The 23631-nt window shown below is 35.8% G+C and overlaps 37 non-coding genes across 37 annotated transcripts; all 37 read right to left on the bottom strand.

Moving 5' to 3' along the window:
* Positions 1-62: 62 nt before the first annotated feature.
* Positions 63-144, bottom strand: TRNAS-UGA. Its single transcript has one exon. It is a non-coding gene; the product is annotated as a tRNA-Ser (tRNA).
* Positions 145-515: 371 nt separating this feature from the next.
* TRNAS-AGA lies at positions 516-597 on the bottom strand. The gene has a single exon. It is a non-coding gene; the product is annotated as a tRNA-Ser (tRNA).
* A 612-nt stretch (positions 598-1209) lies between these two features.
* On the bottom strand, positions 1210-1291 carry TRNAS-AGA. Its single transcript has one exon. It is a non-coding gene; the product is annotated as a tRNA-Ser (tRNA).
* Positions 1292-1917: 626 nt separating this feature from the next.
* TRNAS-UGA lies at positions 1918-1999 on the bottom strand. Its single transcript has one exon. It is a non-coding gene; the product is annotated as a tRNA-Ser (tRNA).
* Positions 2000-2371: 372 nt separating this feature from the next.
* On the bottom strand, positions 2372-2453 carry TRNAS-AGA. The gene has a single exon. It is a non-coding gene; the product is annotated as a tRNA-Ser (tRNA).
* A 585-nt stretch (positions 2454-3038) lies between these two features.
* Positions 3039-3120, bottom strand: TRNAS-AGA. Its single transcript has one exon. It is a non-coding gene; the product is annotated as a tRNA-Ser (tRNA).
* Positions 3121-3608: 488 nt separating this feature from the next.
* Positions 3609-3690, bottom strand: TRNAS-AGA. Its single transcript has one exon. It is a non-coding gene; the product is annotated as a tRNA-Ser (tRNA).
* Positions 3691-3854: 164 nt separating this feature from the next.
* Positions 3855-3936, bottom strand: TRNAS-UGA. Its single transcript has one exon. It is a non-coding gene; the product is annotated as a tRNA-Ser (tRNA).
* A 372-nt stretch (positions 3937-4308) lies between these two features.
* Positions 4309-4390, bottom strand: TRNAS-AGA. Its single transcript has one exon. It is a non-coding gene; the product is annotated as a tRNA-Ser (tRNA).
* A 539-nt stretch (positions 4391-4929) lies between these two features.
* Positions 4930-5011, bottom strand: TRNAS-AGA. Its single transcript has one exon. It is a non-coding gene; the product is annotated as a tRNA-Ser (tRNA).
* A 464-nt stretch (positions 5012-5475) lies between these two features.
* Positions 5476-5557, bottom strand: TRNAS-AGA. The gene has a single exon. It is a non-coding gene; the product is annotated as a tRNA-Ser (tRNA).
* Positions 5558-6133: 576 nt separating this feature from the next.
* TRNAS-AGA lies at positions 6134-6215 on the bottom strand. The gene has a single exon. It is a non-coding gene; the product is annotated as a tRNA-Ser (tRNA).
* A 2698-nt stretch (positions 6216-8913) lies between these two features.
* Positions 8914-8995, bottom strand: TRNAS-AGA. The gene has a single exon. It is a non-coding gene; the product is annotated as a tRNA-Ser (tRNA).
* Positions 8996-11166: 2171 nt separating this feature from the next.
* Positions 11167-11248, bottom strand: TRNAS-AGA. The gene has a single exon. It is a non-coding gene; the product is annotated as a tRNA-Ser (tRNA).
* Positions 11249-12064: 816 nt separating this feature from the next.
* TRNAS-AGA lies at positions 12065-12146 on the bottom strand. Its single transcript has one exon. It is a non-coding gene; the product is annotated as a tRNA-Ser (tRNA).
* A 359-nt stretch (positions 12147-12505) lies between these two features.
* TRNAS-AGA lies at positions 12506-12587 on the bottom strand. The gene has a single exon. It is a non-coding gene; the product is annotated as a tRNA-Ser (tRNA).
* Positions 12588-13313: 726 nt separating this feature from the next.
* Positions 13314-13395, bottom strand: TRNAS-AGA. Its single transcript has one exon. It is a non-coding gene; the product is annotated as a tRNA-Ser (tRNA).
* Positions 13396-13767: 372 nt separating this feature from the next.
* Positions 13768-13849, bottom strand: TRNAS-AGA. Its single transcript has one exon. It is a non-coding gene; the product is annotated as a tRNA-Ser (tRNA).
* A 145-nt stretch (positions 13850-13994) lies between these two features.
* TRNAS-AGA lies at positions 13995-14076 on the bottom strand. Its single transcript has one exon. It is a non-coding gene; the product is annotated as a tRNA-Ser (tRNA).
* Positions 14077-14672: 596 nt separating this feature from the next.
* TRNAS-AGA lies at positions 14673-14754 on the bottom strand. Its single transcript has one exon. It is a non-coding gene; the product is annotated as a tRNA-Ser (tRNA).
* A 909-nt stretch (positions 14755-15663) lies between these two features.
* On the bottom strand, positions 15664-15745 carry TRNAS-AGA. The gene has a single exon. It is a non-coding gene; the product is annotated as a tRNA-Ser (tRNA).
* A 135-nt stretch (positions 15746-15880) lies between these two features.
* Positions 15881-15962, bottom strand: TRNAS-AGA. The gene has a single exon. It is a non-coding gene; the product is annotated as a tRNA-Ser (tRNA).
* Positions 15963-16107: 145 nt separating this feature from the next.
* Positions 16108-16189, bottom strand: TRNAS-AGA. Its single transcript has one exon. It is a non-coding gene; the product is annotated as a tRNA-Ser (tRNA).
* Positions 16190-16334: 145 nt separating this feature from the next.
* Positions 16335-16416, bottom strand: TRNAS-AGA. The gene has a single exon. It is a non-coding gene; the product is annotated as a tRNA-Ser (tRNA).
* A 372-nt stretch (positions 16417-16788) lies between these two features.
* On the bottom strand, positions 16789-16870 carry TRNAS-AGA. Its single transcript has one exon. It is a non-coding gene; the product is annotated as a tRNA-Ser (tRNA).
* Positions 16871-17693: 823 nt separating this feature from the next.
* Positions 17694-17775, bottom strand: TRNAS-AGA. The gene has a single exon. It is a non-coding gene; the product is annotated as a tRNA-Ser (tRNA).
* A 909-nt stretch (positions 17776-18684) lies between these two features.
* TRNAS-AGA lies at positions 18685-18766 on the bottom strand. The gene has a single exon. It is a non-coding gene; the product is annotated as a tRNA-Ser (tRNA).
* A 135-nt stretch (positions 18767-18901) lies between these two features.
* TRNAS-AGA lies at positions 18902-18983 on the bottom strand. Its single transcript has one exon. It is a non-coding gene; the product is annotated as a tRNA-Ser (tRNA).
* A 145-nt stretch (positions 18984-19128) lies between these two features.
* Positions 19129-19210, bottom strand: TRNAS-AGA. Its single transcript has one exon. It is a non-coding gene; the product is annotated as a tRNA-Ser (tRNA).
* A 145-nt stretch (positions 19211-19355) lies between these two features.
* TRNAS-AGA lies at positions 19356-19437 on the bottom strand. The gene has a single exon. It is a non-coding gene; the product is annotated as a tRNA-Ser (tRNA).
* A 372-nt stretch (positions 19438-19809) lies between these two features.
* TRNAS-AGA lies at positions 19810-19891 on the bottom strand. Its single transcript has one exon. It is a non-coding gene; the product is annotated as a tRNA-Ser (tRNA).
* Positions 19892-20714: 823 nt separating this feature from the next.
* On the bottom strand, positions 20715-20796 carry TRNAS-AGA. The gene has a single exon. It is a non-coding gene; the product is annotated as a tRNA-Ser (tRNA).
* A 909-nt stretch (positions 20797-21705) lies between these two features.
* On the bottom strand, positions 21706-21787 carry TRNAS-AGA. The gene has a single exon. It is a non-coding gene; the product is annotated as a tRNA-Ser (tRNA).
* A 133-nt stretch (positions 21788-21920) lies between these two features.
* TRNAS-AGA lies at positions 21921-22002 on the bottom strand. Its single transcript has one exon. It is a non-coding gene; the product is annotated as a tRNA-Ser (tRNA).
* A 145-nt stretch (positions 22003-22147) lies between these two features.
* Positions 22148-22229, bottom strand: TRNAS-AGA. The gene has a single exon. It is a non-coding gene; the product is annotated as a tRNA-Ser (tRNA).
* Positions 22230-22374: 145 nt separating this feature from the next.
* Positions 22375-22456, bottom strand: TRNAS-AGA. The gene has a single exon. It is a non-coding gene; the product is annotated as a tRNA-Ser (tRNA).
* Positions 22457-23052: 596 nt separating this feature from the next.
* On the bottom strand, positions 23053-23134 carry TRNAS-AGA. Its single transcript has one exon. It is a non-coding gene; the product is annotated as a tRNA-Ser (tRNA).
* Between the last annotated feature and the right edge of the window lie 497 nt (positions 23135-23631).

Genomic DNA, 23631 nt, shown 5'->3' with positions numbered 1-23631 from the left:
CACTTGAAATTTGATATTAAATTTTTCTCTTAAATACAACCTTTTTGGTGACAGCAAAGAATCGTGAGTGGCAGGATTCGAACCTGCACGGGCAAAGCCCACATGATTTCAAGTCATGCCCGATAACCACTCCGGCACGCCCACTATTGGCATTAAATTTTGACTTTTACCGAAATTATATTAATTAGTTTACAAAATTGGGGTAGAAGAACTAAATCAAACAAATCAATTGAAATTTGAAATTAAATTATTCTCTTAAATACAACCTATTGGGTGCTAGCAAAGAAACGTGAGCAGCATGATTCGAATCTGCGCGGGCAAAGCCCACGCGATTTCTAGTCATGCCCGATAAACACTCCGGCATGCCCACTCTTGTCATTAAATTTTGACTTTTTTCCTAAATACTACTTGTTAGTTGAAAAAATTGGGGTAGAAGAACTAAATCAAACAAATCACTTGAAATAGGATATTAAATTCTTCTCTTAAATACTACCTATTTGGTGACAACAAAGAAACGTGAGCGGCAGGATTCAAACCTACACGGGCAAAGCCCACATGATTTCTAGTCATGCCCGATAACCACTCCGGCACGCGCACTCTTAACATTAAATTTTGACTTTTTTCGCAAATACTATTAATTAGTTGACAAAATTGAGGTAGAAGAACTAAATAAAACAAATCAATTGAAATTTGACACTAAATTCTTCTCTTAAATACAACTTATTGAGTGACAGCAATGAAACGTGAGCAGCATGATTCGAACCTGTGCGGGCAAAGCCCTCATGATTTCTAGTCATGCCCGATAAACACTCCGGCATACCAACTCTTGACATTAAATTTTGACTTTTTTCCAAAATACTAATTATTTGTTGAGAAAACTAGGGTAGAAGACCTAAATCAAACAAATCACTTGAAAATTGATATTAAATTCTTCTCTTAAATACAACCTATTTGGTGACAGCAAAGAAACATGAGCGACAGGATTCAAACCTACGCGGGCAAAGCCCACATGATTTCTAGTCATGCCCGATAACCACCCCGACACGCCCACTCTTAACATTAAATTTTGACTTTTTTCCCAAATACTATTTATTTGTTTACAAAATTGGGGTAGAAGAACTAAATCAAACAAATCACATGAAATTTGATATTAAATTTTTCTCTGTAATTTTTCACTTAAATACAACCTATTTGGTGACAGAAAAGAAACGTGAGCGGCAGGATTCAAACCTGCGCGGGCAAAGCCAACATGATTTCTAGTCATGCCCGATAACCACTCCGGCACGCCCATTCTTAACATTAAATTTTGATTTTATTCCCAAATACTATTTATTAGTTGACAAAATTGGGGTAGAAGAACTAAATCAAACAAATCACTCTAAATTTGATATTAAATTCTTCTCTTAAATACAACCTTTTTGGTGACAGCAAAGAAACATCAGCATTATGATTCGAACCTGTGCCAGCAAAGCCCTCATGATTTCTAGTCATGCCCGATAAACACTCTAAATTTGATATTAAATTCTTCTCTTAAATACAACCTATTTGGTGACAGCAAAGAAACGTGAGAAGCATGATTCGAACCTGTGCGGGCAAAGCCCCATGATTTCTAGTCATAACCGATAAACACTCCGGCATGCCAACTCTTGACATTAAATTTTGACTTTTTTCCCAAATACTAATTATTAGTTGACAAAATTGGGGTAGAAGAACTAAATAAAAAAAATCACTTGAAATTTGATATTAAACCGATAACCACTCCGGCACGCCCACTCTTAACATTAAATTTTGACTTTATTCACAAATACAATTTATTAGATGACAAAATTGGGTAGATGAACTAAATCAAACAAATCACTTGAAATTTGATATTAAATTTTTCTCTTAAATACAACCTTTTTGGTGACAACAAAGAATCGTGAGTGGCAGGATTCAAACTTGCGCGGGCAAAGCCCACATGATTTCAAGTCATGCCCGATACCCACTCCGGCACGCCCACTATTGGCATTAAATTTTGACTTTTTTCCGAAATTATATTAATTAGTTTACAAAATTGGGGTAGAAGAACTAAATCAAAAAAATCAATTGAAATTTGAAATTAAATTATTCTCTTAAATACAACCTATTGGGTGCTAGCAACGAAACGTGAGCAGCATGATTCGAATCTGCGCGTGCAAAGCCCATGCGATTTCTAGTCATGCCCGATAAACACTCCGGCATGCCCACTCTTGACATTAAATTTTGACTTTTTTCCTAAATACTACTTGTTAGTTGAAAAAATTGGGGTAGAAGAACTAAATCAAACAAATCACTTGAAATAGGATATTATATTCTTCTCTTAAATACTACCTATTTGGTGACAGCAAAGAAACGTGAGCGGCAGGATTCAAACCTACACGGGCAAAGCCCACATGATTTCTAGTCATGCCCGATAACCACTCCGGCACGCCCACTCTTAACATTAAATTTTGACATTTTTCCCAAATACTATTAATTAGTTGACAAAATTGGGGTAGAAGAACTAAATAAAACAAATCAATTGAAATTTGACACTAAATTCTTCTCTTAAATACAGCCTATTGAGTGAGAGCAATGAAACGTGAGCAGCATGATTCGAACCTGTGCGGGCAAAGCCCTCATGATTTCTAGTCATGCCCGATAAACACTCCGGCATACCAACTCTTTACATTAAATTTTGACTTTTTTCCCAAATACTAATTATTAGTTGACAAAATTGGGGTAGAAGAACTAAATAAAAAAAATCACTTGAAATTTGATATTAAATACTACTTATTGGGTGACGGCAAAGAAACGTGAGCAGCAGGATTCGACCCTACGCGGGTAAAGCCCACATAATTCTAGTCATGCTCGATAACCACTCTGCCACGCCCATTCTTAACAGTAAATTTTGACTTTATTCCCAAATATTATTTATTAGTTGACAAAATTGGGGTAGAAGAACTAAATCAAACAAATCACTTGAAATTTGATATTAAATTTTTCTCTTAAATACAACCTATTTGGTGACAGAAAAGAAACGTGAGCGGCAGGATTCAAACCTGCGCGGGCAAAGCCCACATGATTTCTAGTCATGCCCGATAACCACTCCGGCACGCCCATTCTTAACATTAAATTTTGATTTTATTCCCAAATACTATTTATTAGTTGACAAAATTGGGGTAGAAGAACTAAATCAAACAAATCACTCTAAATTTGATATTAAATTCTTCTCTTAAATACAACCTTTTTGGTGACAGCAAAGAAACGTGAGCAGCATGATTCGAACCTGTGCCAGCCAAGCCGTCATGATTTTTAGTCATGCCCGATAAACACTCTAAATTTGATATTAAATTCTTCTCTTAAATACAACCTATTTGGTGACAGCAAAGAAACGTGAGAAGCATGATTCGAACCTGTGCGGGCAAAGCCCCCATGATTTCTAGTCATGCCCGATAAACACTCCGGCATGCCAACTCTTGACATTAAATTTTGACTTTTTTCCCAAATACTAATTATTAGTTGACAAAATTGGGGTAGAAGAACTAAATAAAAAAAAAATCACTTGAAATTTGATATTAAATACTACCTATTGGGTGACGGCAAAGAAACGTGAGCGACAGGATTCAAACCTGCGCGGGCAAAGCCCACATGATTTCTAGTCATGCCCGATAACCACTCCGGCACGCCCACTCTTAACATTAAATTTTGACTTTATTCTCAAATTTTGACTTTATTCTCAAATACTATTTATTAGATGACAAAATTGGGGTAGAAGAACTAAATCAAACAAATCACTTGAAATTTGATATTAAATTTTTCTCTAAAATACAACCTTTTTGGTGACAGCAAAGAATCGTGAGTGGCAGGATTCGAACCTGCGCGGGCAAAGCCCACATGATTTCAAGTCATGCCCGATAACCACTCCGGCACGCCCACTATTGGCATTAAATTTTGACTTTTTTCCGAAATTATATTAATTAGTTTACAAAATTGGGGTAGAAGAACTAAATCAAACAAATCAATTGAAATTTGAAATTAAATTATTCTCTTAAATACAACCTATTGGGTGCTAGCAAAGAAACGTGAGCAGCATGATTCGAATCTGCGCGGGCAAAGCCCACGCGATTTCTAGTCATGCCCGATAAACACTCCGGCATGCCCACTCTTGACATTAAATTTTGACTTTTTTCCTAAATACTACTTGTTAGTTGAAGAAATTGGGGTAGAAGAACTAAATCAAACAAATCACTTGAAATAGGATATTAAATTCTTCTCTTAAATACTACCTATTTGGTGACAGCAAAGAAACGTGAGCGGCAGGATTCAAACCTACACGGGCAAAGCCCACATGATTTCTAGTCATGCCCGATAACCACTCCGGCACGCCCACTCTTAACATTAAATTTTGACTTTTTTCCCAAATACTATTAATTAGTTGACAAAATTGGGGTAGAAGAACTAAATAAAACAAATCAATTGAAATTTGACACTAAATTCTTCTCTTAAATACAACCTATTGAGTGACAGCAATGAAATGTGAGCAGCATGATTCGAACCTGTGCGGGCAAACCCCTCATGATTTCTAGTCATGCCCGATAAACACTCCGGCATACCAACTCTTTACATTGGGGTAGAAGAACTAAATAAAAAAAATCACTTCAAATTTGATATTAAATACTACCTATTGGGTGACGGCAAAGAAACGTGAGCAGCAGGATTCGACCCTGCGCGGGCAAAGCCCACATAATTCTAGTCATGCTCGATAACGACTCCGCCACGCCCACTCTTAACAGTAAATTTTGACTTTATTCCCAAATACTATTTATTATTTGACAAAATTGGGGTAGAAGAACTAAATCAAACAAATCACTTGAAATTTGATATTAAATTCTTCTCTTAAATACAACCTATTTGGTGACAGCAAAGAAACATGAGCGACAAGATTCGAACCTGCACGAGCAAAGCCCACATGATTTCTAGTCATGCCCGATAACCACTCCGGCACGCTCACTCTTAACATTAAATTTTGACTTTTTTCCCAAATATTATTTATTTGTTTACAAAATTGGGGTAGAAGAACTAAATCAAACAAATCACTTGAAATTTCATATTAAATTCTTCTCTTAAATACAACTTTCTATTTATTAGTTTACAAAATTGGGGTATAAGAACTAAATCAAACAAATCACTTGAAATTTGATATTAAATTCTTCTCTTAAATACTACCTATTCGGTGACAGCAAACAAACATGAGCGGCAGGATTTGAACCTACACGGGCAAAGCCCACATGAATTCTAGTCATGCCCAATAACCACTCCATCACGCCCACTCTTCACAATAAATTTTGACTTTATTCCCAAATACAATTTATTAGTTGACAAAATTGAGGGAGAAGAACTAAATCAAACAAATCTGTGGAAATTTTATATTAAATTCTTTTCTTAAATACAACCTATTTAGTGACAGCAAAGAATCGTGCGCGGCAGGATTCGAACCTACGCGGGCAAAGCCCACATGATTTCTAGTCATGCCCGATAACCACTCCGGCACGCCCACTCTTAGCATTAAATTTTGACTTTTTTATTAAATTATATTAATTAGTTTACAAAATTGGGGTAGAAGAACTAAATTAAACAAATTTGACATTAAATTCTTCTCTTAAATACAACCTATTGGGTGATAGCAAAGAAACGTGAGCAGCATGATTCGAACCTAAACGGGCATATCCCACATGATTTCTAGTTATGCCCGATAAACACTCCGGCATGCCAACTCTTGACATTAAATTTTGACTTTTTTTCCAAATAATAATTATTAGTTGACAAAATTGGGGTAGAAGTACTAAATAAAAAAAATCACTTGAAATTTGATATTAAATACTTTCTATTGGGTGACGGCAAAGAAACGTGAGTAGCAGGATTCGAACCTACGCGGGCAAAGCCCACATGATTTCTAGTCATGCCCAATACCCACTCCGACACGCCCTCTCTTAATATTAAATTTTGACTTTATTCCCAAATACTATTTATGAGTTGACAAAATTGGGGTAGAAGAACTAAATCAAACAAATCACTTAAAATTTGATATTAAATTATTCTCTTAAGTACAACCTATTTGGTGACAGCAAAGAAACGTGAGCGACAGGATTCAAACCTACGCAGGCAAAGCCCACATGATTTCTAGTCATGCCCGATAACCACTCCGCCACGCCCACTCTTAACATTAAATTTTGACTTTTTTCCCAAATACTATTTATTTGTTTACAAAATTGGGGTTGAAGAACTAAGTCAAACAAATCACTTGAAATTTGATATTAAATTCTTCTCTTAAATACAACCTATTTGGTGACAGAAAAGAAACATGAGCAGCACGATTCGACCCTATGCGGGCAAAGCCCACATGATTTCTAGTCATGCCCGATAACCACTCCGGCACGCCCACTCTTAACATTAAATTTTGACTTTATTCCCAAATACTATTCATTCGTTGACAAAATTGGGGTAGAAGAACTAAATCAAACAAATCACTTGAAATTTGATATTAAATTCTTCTCTTAAATACAACCTATTTAGTGACAGCAAAGAAACGTGAGCAGCATTATTCGAACCTATGCGGCCAAAGCCCACATGATTTCTTGTCATGCCCGATAAACACTCTAAATTAGCCCACATGATTTCTTGTCATGCCCGATAAACACTCTAAATTTAATATTAAATTCTTCTCTTAAATACAACCTATTTGGTGACAGCAAAGAAACGTGAGCAGCATGATTCGAACCTGTGCGGGCAAAGCCCCCATGATTTCTAGTCATTCCCGATAAACACTCCGGAATGCCAACTCTTGACATTAAATTTTGACTTTTTTCCCAAATACTAATTATTAGTTGACAAAATTGGGGTAGAAGAACTAAATAAAAAAATCACTTGAAATTCGATATTAAATACTACCTATTGGGTGACGGCAAAGAAACGTGAGCGATAGGATTCGAACCTGCGCAGGCAAAACCCACATGATTTCTAGTCAAGCCCAATAACCACTCCGCCACGCCCACTCTTAACATTTAATTTTGACTTTATTCCCAAATACTACTCATTCGTTGACAAAATTGGGGTAGAAGAACTAAATCAAACAAAACAAATCACTTGAAATTTGATATTAAATTCTTCCTATTGTGTAACGGCAAAGAAACGTGAGCGGTAGGATTCGAACCTGTACGAGTAAAGCCCACATGATTTCTACTCATGCCCGATAACCACTCCGCCACGCCCACTCTTAACATTAAATTTTGACTTTATTCCCAAATACTATTTATTAGTTGACAAAATTGGGGTAGAAGAACTAAATCAAACAAATCACTCTAAATTCTATATTAAATTCTTCTCTTAAATACAACTTATTTGGTTACAGCAAAGAAAAGTGAGCAGTAGGATTCGAACCTGCGCGGGCAAATCTCACATGATTTCTAGTCATGCCCAATAACCACTCCGGCACACCCACTCTTAACATTAAGTTTTGACTTTTTTCCAAAATACTAATAATTAGTTGACAAAATTGGGGTAGAAAAACTAAACAAAACATATCAATTTAAATTTGACGCTAAATTCTTCTCTTAAATACAACCTATTGGGTGACAGCAATGAAACGTGAGCAGCATGATTCGAACCTGTGTGGGCAAAGCCCTCATGATTTCTTGTCATGCCCGATAAACACTCCGGCATGCCAACTCTTGACATTAAATTTTGACTTTTTTTCCAAATAATAATTATTAGTTGACAAAATTGGGGTAGAAGAACTAAATAAAAAAAATCTCTTGAAATTTGATATTAAATACTACCTATTGGGTGACAACAAAGAAACGTGAGCAGCAGGATTTGAACCTGCGCAAGCAAAGCCCACATGATTTCTAGTCATGCCCAATACCCACTTCGACACGCCCACTCTTAATATTAAATTTTGACTTTATTCCCAAATACTATTCATTCGTTGACAAAATTGGGGTAGAAGAACTAAATCAAACAAATCACTTGAAATTTGATATTAAATTCTTCTCTTAAATACAACCTATTTAGTGACAGCAAAGAAACGTGAGCAGCATTATTCGAACCTATGCGGCCAAAGCCCACATGATTTCTTGTCATGCCCGATAAACACTCTAAATTAGCCCACATGATTTCTTGTCATGCCCGATAAACACTCTAAATTTAATATTAAATTCTTCTCTTAAATACAACCTATTTGGTGACAGCAAAGAAACGTGAGCAGCATGATTCGAACCTGTGCGGGCAAAGCCCCCATGATTTCTAGTCATTCCCGATAAACACTCCGGAATGCCAACTCTTGACATTAAATTTTGACTTTTTTCCCAAATACTAATTATTAGTTGACAAAATTGGGGTAGAAGAACTAAATAAAAAAATCACTTGAAATTCGATATTAAATACTACCTATTGGGTGACGGCAAAGAAACGTGAGCGATAGGATTCGAACCTGCGCAGGCAAAACCCACATGATTTCTAGTCAAGCCCAATAACCACTCCGCCACGCCCACTCTTAACATTTAATTTTGACTTTATTCCCAAATACTACTCATTCGTTGACAAAATTGGGGTAGAAGAACTAAATCAAACAAAACAAATCACTTGAAATTTGATATTAAATTCTTCCTATTGTGTAACGGCAAAGAAACGTGAGCGGTAGGATTCGAACCTGCACGAGTAAAGCCCACATGATTTCTACTCATGCCCGATAACCACTCCGCCACGCCCACTCTTAACATTAAATTTTGACTTTATTCCCAAATACTATTTATTAGTTGACAAAATTGGGGTAGAAGAACTAAATCAAACAAATCACTCTAAATTCTATATTAAATTCTTCTCTTAAATACAACTTATTTGGTTACAGCAAAGAAAAGTGAGCAGTAGGATTCGAACCTACGCGGGCAAATCTCACATGATTTCTAGTCATGCCCGATAACCACTCCGGCACACCCACTCTTAACATTAAGTTTTGACTTTTTTCCAAAATACTAATAATTAGTTGACAAAATTGGGGTAGAAAAACTAAACAAAACATATCAATTTAAATTTGACGCTAAATTCTTCTCTTAAATACAACCTATTGGGTGACAGCAATGAAACGTGAGCAGCATGATTCGAACCTGTGTGGGCAAAGCCCTCATGATTTCTTGTCATGCCCGATAAACACTCCGGCATGCCAACTCTTGACATTAAATTTTGACTTTTTTTCCAAATAATAATTATTAGTTGACAAAATTGGGGTAGAAGAACTAAATAAAAAAAATCTCTTGAAATTTGATATTAAATACTACCTATTGGGTGACAACAAAGTAACGTGAGCAGCAGGATTTGAACCTGCGCAAGCAAAGCCCACATGATTTCTAGTCATGCCCAATACCCACTTCGACACGCCCACTCTTAATATTAAATTTTGACTTTATTCCCAAATACTATTTATGAGTTGACAAAATTGGGGTAGAAGAACTAAATCAAACAAATCACTTGAAATTTGATATTAAATTCTTCTCTTAAATACAACCTATTTGGTGACAGCAAAGAAACGTGAGCGACAGGATTCAAACCTACGCAGGCAAAGCCCACATGATTTCTAGTCATGCCCGACAACCACTCCGGCACGCCCACTCTTAACATTAAATTTTGACTTTTTTCCCAAATACTATTTATTTGTTTACAAAATTGGGGTTGAAGAACTAAATCAAACAAATCACTTGAAATTTGATATTAAATTCTTCTCTTAAATACAACCTATTTGGTGACAGAAAAGAAACATGAGCGGCACGATTCGACCCTACGCGGGCAAAGGCCACATGATTTCTAGTCATGCCCGATAACCACTCCGGCACGCCCACTCTTAACATTAAATTTTGACTTTTTTCCCAAATACTATTTATTAGTTGACAAAATTGGGGTAGAAGAACTAAATCAAACAAATCACTCTAAATTTGATATTAAAATCTTCTCTTAAATACAACCTTTTTGGTGACAGCAAAGAAATGTGAGCAGCATTATTCGAACCTATGCGGCCAAAGCCCACATGATTTCTTGTCATGCCCGATAAACACTCTAAATTTGATATTAAATTCGTCACTTAAATACAACCTATTTGGTGACAGCAAAGAAACGTGAGCAGCATGATTCGAATCTGCACGGGCAAAGCCCACATGATTTCTAGTTATGCCCGATAAACACTCCGGCATGCCCACTCTTGACATTAAATTTTGACTTTTTTCCTAAATACTACTTGTAAGTTGACAAAATTGGGGTAGAAGAACTAAATCAAACAAATCACTTGAAATTTGATATTAAATTCTTCTCTTAAATACTACCTATTGGGTGACAACAAATAAACGTGAGCAGCAGGATTTGAACCTACACAGGTAAAGCCCACAAGATTTCTAGTCATGCCCGATAACCACTCCGGCACACCCACTCTTAACATTAAATTTTGACTTTTTTCCCAAATACTATTTATTTGTTGACAAAATTGGGGTATAAGAACTAAATCAAACAAATCACTTGAAATTTGATATTAAATTCTTCTCTTAAATACTACTTTCTATTTATTAGTTTACAAAATTGGGGTATAAGAACTAAATCAAACAAATCACTTGAAATTTGATATTAAATTCTTCTCTTAAATACTACCTATTTATTGGGTGACAGCAAAGAAACGTGAGCAGCAGGATTCGAACCTACACAGGCAAAGCCCACAAGATTTCTAGTCATGCCCGATAACAACTCCGGCACGCCCACTCTTGGCATTAAATTTTGGCTTTTTTCCGAAATTATATTAATTAGTTTACAAAATTGAGGTAGATGAACTAAATCAAACAAATCAATTGAAATTTGAAATTAAATTCTTCTCTTAAATACAACCTATTGGGTGATAGCAAAGAAACGTGAGCAGCATGATTCGAACCTGCACGGCCATAGCCCACATGATTTCTAGTTATGCCCGACAAACACTCCGGCATGCCCACTCTTAACAATAAGTTTTGACTTTATTCCCAAATACTACTTGTTAGTTGACAAAATTGGGGTAGAAGAACTAAATCAAACAAATCACTTGAAATTTGATATTAAATTCTTCTCTTAAATACTACCTATTGGGTGACAGCAAAGAAACGTGAGCAGTAGGATTCGAACCTACACGGGCAAAACCCACATGATTTCTAGTCATGCCCGATAACCACTCCGGCACGCCCACTCTGGTCATTTAATTTTGATTTTTTTCCCAAATACTATTTATTAGTTGACAAAATTGGTGTAGAAGAACTAAACCAAACAAATCAATTAAAATTTGACTAAATTTTTTTCTTAAATACAACCTATTTGGTGACAGCAAAGAATAGTGAGCAGCAGGATTCGAACCTGCCCGGGCAAAGCCCACATGATTTCTAGTCACTCCCGATAACCACTCCGGCACGTCCACTCTTGGCATTAAATTTTGACTTTTTTCCAAAATTATATTAATTAGTTTACAAAATTGGGGTAGAAGAACTAAATCAAACAAATCAATTGAAATTTGATATTAAATTCTTCTCTTAAATACAACCTATTGGGTGATAGCAAAGAAACGTGAGCAGTATGATTCGAACCTGCACGGGCAAAACCCACATGATTTCATGTTATACCCGATAAACACTCCGGCATGCCCACTCTTAACATTAAATTTTGACTTTTTTCCTAAATACTACATGTAAGTTGACAAAATTGGGGTAGAAGAACTAAATCAAACAAAACAAATCACTTGAAATTTGATAATAAATTCTTCCTATTGTGTAACGGCAAAGAAACGTGAGCGGCAGGATTCGAATCTGCACGAGCAAAGCCCACATGATTTCTACTCATGCCCAATAACCACTCCGCCATGCCCGCTCTTAACATTAAATTTTGACTTTATTCCCAAATACTATTTATTAGTTGACAAAATTGGGGTAGAAGAACTAAATCAAACAAATCACTCTAAATTCTATATTAAATTCTTCTCTTAAATACAACTTATTTGGTGACAGCAAAGAAAAGTGAGCAGCAGGATTCGAACCTGCGCGGGCAAAGCTCACATGATTTCTAGTCATGCCCGATAACCACTCCGGCACACCCACTCTTAACATTAAGTTTTGACTTTATTCCAAAATACTATTAATTAGTTGACAAAATTGGGGTAGAAAAACTGAATAAAACATATCAATTTAAATTTGACGCTAAATTCTTCTCTTAAATACAACCTATTGGGTGACAGCAATGATACGTGAACAGCATGATTCGAACCTGTGTGGACAAAGCCCTCATGATTTCTTGTCATGCCCGATAAACACTCCGGCATGCCAACTCTTGACATTAAATTTTGACTTTTTTTCCAAATAATAATTATTAGTTGACAAAATTGGGGTAGAAGAACTAAATATAAAAAATCACTTGAAATTTGATATTAAATACTACCTATTGGGTGACGGCAAAGAAACGTGAGCAGCAGGATTTGAACCTGCGCGGGCAAAGCCCACATGATTTCTAGTCATGCCCAATACCCACTCCGACACGCCCTCTCTTAATATTAAATTTTGACTTTATTCCGAAATACTATTTATGAGTTGACAAAATTGGGGTAGAAGAACTAAATCAAACAAATCACTTGAAATTTGATATTAAATTCTTCTCTTAAATACAACCTATTTGGTGACAGCAAAGAAACGTGAGCGACAGGATTCATACCTACGCAGGCAAAGCCCACAATATTTCTAGTCATGCCCGATAACCACTCCGGCACGCCCACTCTTAACATTAAATTTTGACTTTTTTCCCAAATACTATTTATTTGTTTACAAAATTGGGGTTGAAGAACTAAATCAAACAAATCACTTGAAATTTGATATTAAATTCTTCTCTTAAATACAACCTATTTCGTGACAGAAAAGAAACATGAGCGGCACGATTCGACCCTACGCGGGCAAAGGCCACATGATTTCTAGTCATGCCCGATAACCACTCCGGCACGCCCACTCTTAACATTAAATTTTGACTTTTTTCCCAAATACTATTTATTAGTTGACAAAATTGGGGTAGAAAAACTAAATCAAACAAATCACTCTAAATTTGATATTAAATTCTTCTCTTAAATACAACCTTTTTGGTGACAGCAAAGAAACGTGAGCAGCATTATTCGAACCTATGCGGCCAAAGCCCACATGATTTCTTGTCATGCCCGATAAACACTCTAAATTTGATCTTAAATTCTTCACTTAAATACAACCTATTTGGTGACAGCAAAGAAACGTGAGCAGCATGATTTGAACCTGCACGGGCAAAGCCCACATGATTTCTAGTTATGCCCGATAAACACTCCGGCATGCCCACTCTTGACATTAAATTTTGACTTTTTTCCTAAATACTACTTGTAAGTTGACAAAATTGGGATAGAAGAACTAAATAAAAAAAATCACTGGAAATTTGATATTAAATTCTTCTCTTAAATACAACCTATTTGGTGACCGCAAAGAAACATGAGCGGCAGGATTCGAACCCACACGGGCAAAGCCTACAATATTTCTAGTCATGCCCAATAACCACTCCGGCACGCCCACTCTTAACATTAAATTTTGATTTTATTCCCAAATACTATTTATTACTTGACAAAATTGGGGTAGAAGAACTAAATAAAACAAATCACTCTAAATTTGATATTAAATTCTTCTCTTAAATACAACCTATTTGGTGACAGCAAAGAAACATGAGCGGCAGGATTCGAACCTGCGCGGGCAAAACCCACATAATTTCTAGTCATGCCCGATAACCACTCCGGCACACCCACTTTTATCATTAAATTTTGACTTATTTCCCAAATACTATTTATTAGTTGACAAAATTGGGGTAGAAGAACTAAATAAAACAAATCAATTGAAATTTGACATAAAATTCTTCTCTTAAATACAACCTATTAGGTGACAGCAATGAAACGTGAGCAGCATGATTTGAACCTGTGCGGGCAAATCCCTCATGATTTCTAGTCATGCCCGATAAACACTCCGGCATGCCCACTCTTGACATTAAATTTTTACTTTTTTCCCAAATACTAATTATTTGTTTACAAAATTGCGGTAGAAGAACTAAATCAAACAAATCACTTGAAATTAGACATTAAATTCTTCTCTTAACACCTACCTTATTGGGTGACATCAAAGAAACGTGAGCAGCAAGATTCAAACCTTCACGGGAAAAGCCACATGATTTGTAGTCATGCCCGATAACCACTCCGGCACCACTCTTGACATTAAATTTTGAATTTTTTCCCAAATACTATTTATTAGTTAACAAAATTGGGGTAGAAAAACTAAATCAAACAATTCAATTGAAATTTGACGTTAAATTCTTCGCTTTAATACAACCTATTGGGTGACATCAAAGAAACGTGAGTAGCATGATTCGAACCTGAGCGGGCAAAGCCCACATTATTTCTAATCATGCCCGATAACCACTCCGGCACGCCCACTCTAGTCATTTAATTTTGATTTTTTTCCCAAATACTATTTATTAGTTGACAAAATTGGTGTAGAAAAACTAAACCAAACAAATCAATTAAAATTTGACATTAAATTTTTTTCTTAAATACAACCTATTTGGTGACAGCATAGAATCATGAGCGACAGGATTCGAACCTGCGCGGGCTAAGCCCACATGATTTCTAGTCATGCCCGATAACCACTCCGGCACGCCCACTCATGGCATTAAATTTTGACTTTTTTCCAAAATTATATTAATTAGTTTACAAAATTGGGGTAGAAGAACTAAATCAAACAAATCAATTGAAATTTGACATTAAATTCTTCTCTTAAATACAACCTATTGGGTGATAGCAAAGAAACGTGAGCAGCATGATTCGGACCTGCACGGGCAAAGCCCACATGATTTCTAGTTATGCCCGATAAACACTCCGGCATGCCCACTCTTGACATTAAATTTTGACTTTTTTCCTAAATACTACTTGTAAGTTGACAAAATTGGGGTAGAAGAACTAAATCACTTGAAATTTGATATTAAATTCTTCTCTTAAATACTACCTATTGGGTGACAGCAAAGAAACGTGAGAAGCAGGATTCAAACCTACACATGCAAAGCCCACAAGATTTCTAGTCATGCTCGATAACCACTCCGGTACACCCACTCTTAACATTAAATTTTGACTTTATTCCCAATTTCTATTTATTAGTTGACAAAATTGGGGTATAAGAACTAAATCAAACAAATCACTTGAAATTTGATATTAAATTCTTCTCTCAAATACTACTTTCTATTTATTAGTTTACAAAATTGGGGTATAAGAACTAAATCAAACAAATCACTTGAAATTTGATATTAAATTCTTCTCTTAAATACTACCTATTGGGTGACAGCAAAGAAACGTGAGCAGCAGGATTGGAACCTACACAGGCAAAGCCCACAAGATTTCTAGTCATGCCCGATAACCACTCCGACACGCCTACTCTTGGCATTAAATTTTGGCTTTTTTCCGAAATTATATTAATTAGTTTACAAAATTGAGGTAGATGAACTAAATCAAACAAATCAATTGAAATTTGAAATTAAATTCTTCTCTTAAATACAACCTATTCGGTGATAGCAAAGAAACGTGAGCGACAGGATTCGAACCTGCGCGGGCAAAGCCCACATGATTTCTAGTCATGCCCGATAACCACTCCGGCACGCCCACTCTTGGCATTAAATTTTGACTTTTATATTAAATTATATTAATTAGTTTACAAAATTGGGGTAGAAGAACTAAATCAAACAAATTTGACATTAAATTCTTCTCTTAAATCCTTCCGATTGGGTAACGGCAAAGAAATGTGAGCGACAGGATTCGAACCTACACGAGCAAAGCCCACATGATTTCTAGTCATGCCCAATAACCACTCCGCCACGCCCACTCTTAACATTAAATTTTGACTTTATTCCCAAATACTATTTATTAGTTGACAAAATTGGGGTAGAAGAACTAAATCAAACAAATCACTTGAAATTTGATATTAAATTCTTCTCTTAAAAACAACCTATTTGGTGACAGCAAAGAAACGTGAGCAGTAGGATTCGAACCTACGCGGGCAAAACCTACATGATTTCTAGTCATGCTCGATAACCTCTCCGGCACGCCCACTCTAAATGTTAACTTTTGATTTTATTCCCAAATACTATTTATTACTTGACAAAATTGGGGTAGATGAACTAAATAAAACTAATCACTCTAAATTTGATATTAAATTCTTCTCTTAAATACAACCTATTTGGTGACAGCAACGAAACGTGAGCGGCAGGATTCGAACCTACGCGGGCAAAGCCCACATGATTTCTAGTCATGCCCGATAACCACTCCGGCACACCCACTCTTATCATTAAATTTTGACTTATTTCCCAAATACTATTTATTAGTTGACAAAATTGGGGTAGAAGAACTAAATAAAAAAAATCACTTGAAATTTGATATTAAATTCTTCTCTTAAATACAACCTATTTGGTGACCGCAAAGAAACGTGAGCGGCAGGATTCAAACCCACACAGGCAAAGAATACATGATTTCTAGTCATGCCCGATAACCACTCCAGCACGCCCACTCTTAACATTAAATTTTGATTTTATTCCCAAATACTATTTATTACTTGACAAAATTGGGGTAGAAGAACTAAATAAAACAAATCACTCTAAATTTGATATTAAATTCTTCTCTTAAATACAACCTATTTGGTGACAGCAAAGAAACGTGAGCGGCAGGATTCGAACCTGCGCGGGCAAAGCCCACATGATTTCTAGTCATGCCCGATAACCACTCCGGCACGCCCACTCTTATCATTAAATTTTGACTTATTTCCCAAATACTATTTATTAGTTGACAAAATTGGGGTAGAAGAACTAAATAAAACAAATCAATTGAAATTTGACATAAAATTCTTCTCTTAAATACAACCTATTAGGTGACAGCAATGAAACGTGAGCAGCATGATTTGAACCTGTGCGGGCAAATCCCTCATGATATTTAGTCATGCCCGATAAACACTCCGGCATGCCCACTCTTGACATTAAATTTTTACTTTTTTCCCAAATACTAATTATTTGTTTACAAAATTGCGGTAGAAGAACTAAATCAAACAAATCACTTGAAATTAGACATTAAATTCTTCTCTTAACACCTACCTTATTGGGTGACATCAAAGAAACGTGAGCAGCAAGATTCAAACCTTCACGGGAAAAGCCACATGATTTGTAGTCATGCCCGATAACCACTCCGGCACCACTCTTGACATTAAATTTTGAATTTTTTCCCAAATACTATTTATTAGTTAACAAAATTGGGGTAGAAAAACTAAATCAAACAATTCAATTGAAATTTGACGTTAAATTCTTCGCTTTAATACAACCTATTGGGTGACATCAAAGAAACGTGAGTAGCATGATTCGAACCTGAGCGGGCAAAGCCCACATTATTTCTAATCATGCCCGATAACCACTCCGGCACGCCCACTCTAGTCATTTAATTTTGATTTTTTTCCCAAATACTATTTATTAGTTGACAAAATTGGTGTAGAAAAACTAAACCAAACAAATCAATTAAAATTTGACATTAAATTTTTTTCTTAAATACAACCTATTTGGTGACAGCATAGAATCATGAGCGACAGGATTCGAACCTGCGCGGGCTAAGCCCACATGATTTCTAGTCATGCCCGATAACCACTCCGGCACGCCCACTCATGGCATTAAATTTTGACTTTTTTCCAAAATTATATTAATTAGTTTACAAAATTGGGGTAGAAGAACTAAATCAAACAAATCAATTGAAATTTGACATTAAATTCTTCTCTTAAATACAACCTATTGGGTGATAGCAAAGAAACGTGAGCAGCATGATTCGGACCTGCACGGGCAAAGCCCACATGATTTCTAGTTATGCCCGATAAACACTCCGGCATGCCCACTCTTGACATTAAATTTTGACTTTTTTCCTAAATACTACTTGTAAGTTGACAAAATTGGGGTAGAAGAACTAAATCACTTGAAATTTGATATTAAATTCTTCTCTTAAATACTACCTATTGGGTGACAGCAAAGAAACGTGAGAAGCAGGATTCGAACCTACACATGCAAAGCCCACAAGATTTCTAGTCATGCTCGATAACCACTCCGGTACACCTACTCTTAACATTAAATTTTGACTTTATTCCCAATTTCTATTTATTAGTTGACAAAATTGGGGTATAAGAACTAAATCAAACAAATCACTTGAAATTTGATATTAAATTCTTCTCTTAAATACTACTTTCTATTTATTAGTTTACAAAATTGGGGTATAAGAACTAAATCAAACAAATCACTTGAAATTTGATATTAAATTCTTCTCTTAAATACTACCTATTGGGTGACAGCAAAGAAACGTGAGCAGCAGGATTGGAACCTACACAGGCAAAGCCCACAAGATTTCTAGTCATGCCCGATAACCACTCCGACACGCCCACTCTTGGCATTAAATTTTGGCTTTTTTCCGAAATTATATTAATTAGTTTACAAAATTGAGGTAGATGAACTAAATCAAACAAATCAATTGAAATTTGAAATTAAATTCTTCTCTTAAATACAACCTATTCGGTGATAGCAAAGAAACGTGAGCGACAGGATTCGAACCTGCGCGGGCAAAGCCCACATGATTTCTAGTCATGCCCGATAACCACTCCGGCACGCCCACTCTTGGCAATAAATTTTGACTTTTATATTAAATTATATTAATTAGTTTACAAAATTGGGGTAGAAGAACTAAATCAAACAAATTTGACATTAAATTCTTCTCTTAAATCCTTCCGATTGGGTAACGGCAAAGAAATGTGAGCGGCAGGATTCGAACCTACACAAGCAAAGCCCACATGATTTCTAGTCATGCTCAATAACCACTCCGCCACGCCCACTCTTAACATTAAATTTTGACTTTATTCCCAAATACTATTTATTAGTTGACAAAATTGGGGTAGAAGAACTAAATCAAACAAATCACTTGAAATTTGTTATTAAATTCTTCTCTTAAAAACAACCTATTTGGTGACAGCAAAGAAACGTGAGCGGTAGGATTCGAACCTACGCAGGCAAAACCTACATGATTTCTAGTCATGCTCGATAACCTCTCCGGCACGCCCACTCTAAACGTTAAATTTTGATTTTATTCCCAAATACTATTTATTACTTGACAAAATTGGGGTAGAAGAACTAAATAAAACTAATCACTCTAAATTTGATATTAAATTCTTCTCTTAAATACAACCTATTTGGTGACAGCAATGAAACGTGAGCGGCAGGATTCGAACCTGCGCGAGCAAAGCCCACATGATTTCTAGTCATGCCCAATAACCACTCCGACACACCCACTCTTATCATTAAATTTTGACTTATTTCCCAAATACTATTTATTACTTGACAAAATTGGGGTAGAAGAACTAAATAAAAAAAATCACTTGAAATTTGATATTAAATTCTTCTCTTAAATACAACCTATTTGGTGACCGCAAAGAAACGTGAGCGGCAGGATTCAAACCCACACAGGCAAAGAATACATGATTTCTAGTCATGCCCGATAACCACTCCAGCACGCCCACTCTTAACATTAAATTTTGATTTTATTCCCAAATACTATTTATTACTTGACAAAATTGGGGTAGAAGAACTAAATAAAACAAATCACTCTAAATTTGATATTAAATTCTTCTCTTAAATACAACCTATTTGGTGACAACAAAGAAACGTGAGCGGCAGGATTCGAACCTGCGCGGGCAAAGCCCACATGATTTCTAGTCATGCCCAATAACCACTCCGGCACGCCCACTCTTATCATTAAATTTTGACTTATTTCCCAAATACTATTTATTAGTTGACAAAATTGGGGTAGAAGAACTAAATAAAACAAATCAATTGAAATTTGACATAAAATTCTTCTCTTAAATACAACCTATTAGGTGACAGCAATGAAACGTGAGCAGCATGATTTGAACCTGTGCGGGCAAATCCCTCCTGATATTTAGTCATGCCCGATAAACACTCCGGCATGCCCACTCTTGACATTAAATTTTTACTTTTTTCCCAAATACTAATTATTTGTTTACAAAATTGTGGTAGAAGAACTAAATCAAACAAATCACTTGAAATTAGACATTAAATTCTTCTCTTAACTCCTACCTTATTGGGTGACATCAAAGAAACGTGAGCAGCAGGATTCAAACCTTCACGGGAAAAGCCACATGATTTGTAGTCATGCCCGATAACCACTCCGGCACCACTCTTGACATTAAATTTTGAATTTTTTCCCAAATACTATTTATTAGTTAACAAAATTGGGGTAGAAAAACTAAATCAAACAATTCAATTGAAATTTGACGTTAAATTCTTCGCTTTAATACAACCTATTGGGTGACATCAAAGAAACGTGAGTAGCATGATTCGAACCTGAGCGGGCAAAGCCCACATAATTTCTAATCATGCCCGATAACCACTCCGGCACGCCCACTCTAATCATTTAATTTTGATTTTTTTCCCAAATACTATTTATTAGTTGACAAAATTGGTGTAGAAAAACTAAACCAAACAAATCAATTAAAATTTGACATTAAATTTTTTTCTTAAATACAACCTATTTAGTGACAGCATAGAATCATGAGCGACAGGATTCGAACCTGCGCGGGCTAAGCCCACATGATTTCTAGTCATGCCCGATAACCACTCCGACACGCCCACTCATGGCATTAAATTTTGACTTTTTTCCAAAATTATATTAATTAGTTTACAAAATTGGGGTAGAAGAACTAAATCAAACAAATCAATTGAAATTTGACATTAAATTCTTCTCTTAAATACAACATATTGGGTGATAGCAAAGAAACGTGAGCAGCATGATTCGGACCTGCACGGGCAAAGCCCACTTGATTTCTAGTTATGCCCGATAAACACTCTGGCATGCCCACTCTTGACATTAAATTTTGACTTTTTTCCTAAATACTACTTGTAAGTTGACAAAATTGGGGTAGAAGAACTAAATCACTTGAAATTTGATATTAAATTCTTCTCTTAAATACTACCTATTGGGTGACAGCAAAGAGACGTGAGAAGCAGGATTCGAACCTACACATGCAAAGCCCACAAGATTTCTAGTCATGCTCGATAACCACTCCGGTACACCCACTCTTAACATTAAATTTTGACTTTATTCCCAATTTCTATTTATTAGTTGACAAAATTGGGGTATAAGAACTAAATCAAACAAATCACTTGAAATTTGATATTAAATTCTTCTCTTAAATACTACTTTCTATTTATTAGTTTACAAAATTGGGGTATAAGAACTAAATCAAACAAATCACTTGAAATTTGATATTAAATTCTTCTCTTAAATACTACCTATTGGGTGACAGCAAAGAAACGTGAGCAGCAGGATTGGAACCTACACAGGCAAAGCCCACAAGATTTCTAGTCATGCCCGATAACCTCTCCGACACGCCCACTCTTGGCATTAAATTTTGGCTTTTTTCCGAAATTATATTAATTAGTTTACAAAATTGAGGTAGATGAACTAAATCAAACAAATCAATTGAAATTTGAAATTAAATTCTTCTCTTAAATACAACCTATTCGGTGATAGCAAAGAAACGTGAGCGACAGGATTCGAACCTGCGCGGGCAAAGCCCACATGATTTCTAGTCATGCCCGATAACCACTCCGGCACGCCCACTCCTGGCATTAAATTGACTTTTATATTAAATTATATTAATTAGTTTACAAAATTGGGGTAGAAGAACTAAATCAAACAAATTTGACATTAAATTCTTCTCTTAAATCCTTCCGATTGGGTAACGGCAAAGAAATGTGAGCGGCAGGATTCGAACCTACACAAGCAAAGCCCACATGATTTCTAGTCATGCTCAATAACCACTCCGCCACGCCCACTCTTAACATTGAATTTTGACTTTTTCCTCAAATACTATATATTTGTTTACAAAATTGGGGTAGAAGAACTAAATCAAACAAATCACTTGAAATTTGATATTAAATTCTTCTCTTAAAAACAACCTATTTGGTGACAGCAAAGAAACGTGAGCGGTAGGATTCGAACCTACGTAGGCAAAACCTACATGATTTCTAGTCATGCTCAATAACCTCTCCGGCACGCCCACTCTAAACGTTAAATTTTGATTTTATTCCCAAATACTATTTATTACTTGACAAAATTGGGGTAGAAGAACTAAATAAAACTAATCACTCTAAATTTGATATTAAATTCTTCTCTTAAATACAACCTATTTGGTGACAGCAAAGAAATGTGAGCGGCAAGATTCGAACCTGCGCGGGCAAAGCCCACATGATTTCTAGTCATGCCCGATAACCACTCCGACACACCCACTCTTATCATTAAATTTTGACTTATTTCCCAAATACTATTTATTACTTGACGAAATTGGGGTAGAAGAACTAAATAAAACAAATCAATTGAAATTTGACATAAAATTCTTCTCTTAAATACAACCTATTAGGTGACAGCAATGAAACGTGAGCAGCATGATTTGAACCTGTGCGGGCAAATCCCTCATGATATTTAGTCATGCCCGATAAACACTCCGGCATGCCCACTCTTGACATTAAATTTTTACTTTTTTCCCAAATACTAATTATTTGTTTACAAAATTGCGGTAGAAGAACTAAATCAAACAAATCACTTGAAATTAGACATTAAATTCTTCTCTTAACTCCTACCTTATTGGGTGACATCAAAGAAACGTGAGCAGCAAGATTCAAACCTTCACGGGAAAAGCCACATGATTTGTAGTCATGCCCGATAACCACTCCGGCACCACTCTTGACATTAAATTTTGAATTTTTTCCCAAATACTATTTATTAGTTAACAAAATTGGGGTAGAAAAACTAAATCAAACAATTCAATTGAAATTTGACGTTAAATTCTTCGCTTTAATACAACCTATTGGGTGACATCAAAGAAACGTGAGCGACAGGATTCGAACCTACACAGGCAAAGCCCATAAGATTTCTAGTCATGCCCGATAACCACTCCGGCACGCCCACTCTTAACGTTAAATTTTGATTTTATTCCCAAATAATATTTATTACTTGACAAAATTGGGGTAGAAGAACTAAATAAAACGAATCACTCTAAATTTGATATTAAATTCTTCTCTTAAATACAACCTATTTGGTGACAGCAAAGAAACGTGAGCGGCAAGATTCAAACCTGCGCGGGCAAAGCCCACATGATTTCTAGTCCGATAACCACTCCAGCACGCCCACTCTTATCATTAAATTTTGACTTATTTCCCAAATACTATTTATTAGTTGACAAAATTGGGGTAGAAGAATTAAATCAAACAAATCTGTTGAAATTTGATATTAAATTATTTTCTTAAATACAACCTATTGGGTGATAGCAAAGAAACGTGAGCAGCATGATTGGAACCTGCACGGGCAAAGCCCACATGATTTCTAGTTATGCCCGATAAACACTCCGGCACGCCCACTCTTGACAATAAGTTTTGACTTTATTCCCAAATACTACTCGTTAATTG

Source organism: Ipomoea nil, unplaced genomic scaffold (genome assembly GCF_001879475.1).
Source record: "Ipomoea nil cultivar Tokyo-kokei standard unplaced genomic scaffold, Asagao_1.1 scaffold2283, whole genome shotgun sequence".
Taxonomy (NCBI): domain Eukaryota; kingdom Viridiplantae; phylum Streptophyta; class Magnoliopsida; order Solanales; family Convolvulaceae; genus Ipomoea; species Ipomoea nil.
This window is presented reverse-complemented; position numbering and strand designations above follow the sequence as displayed.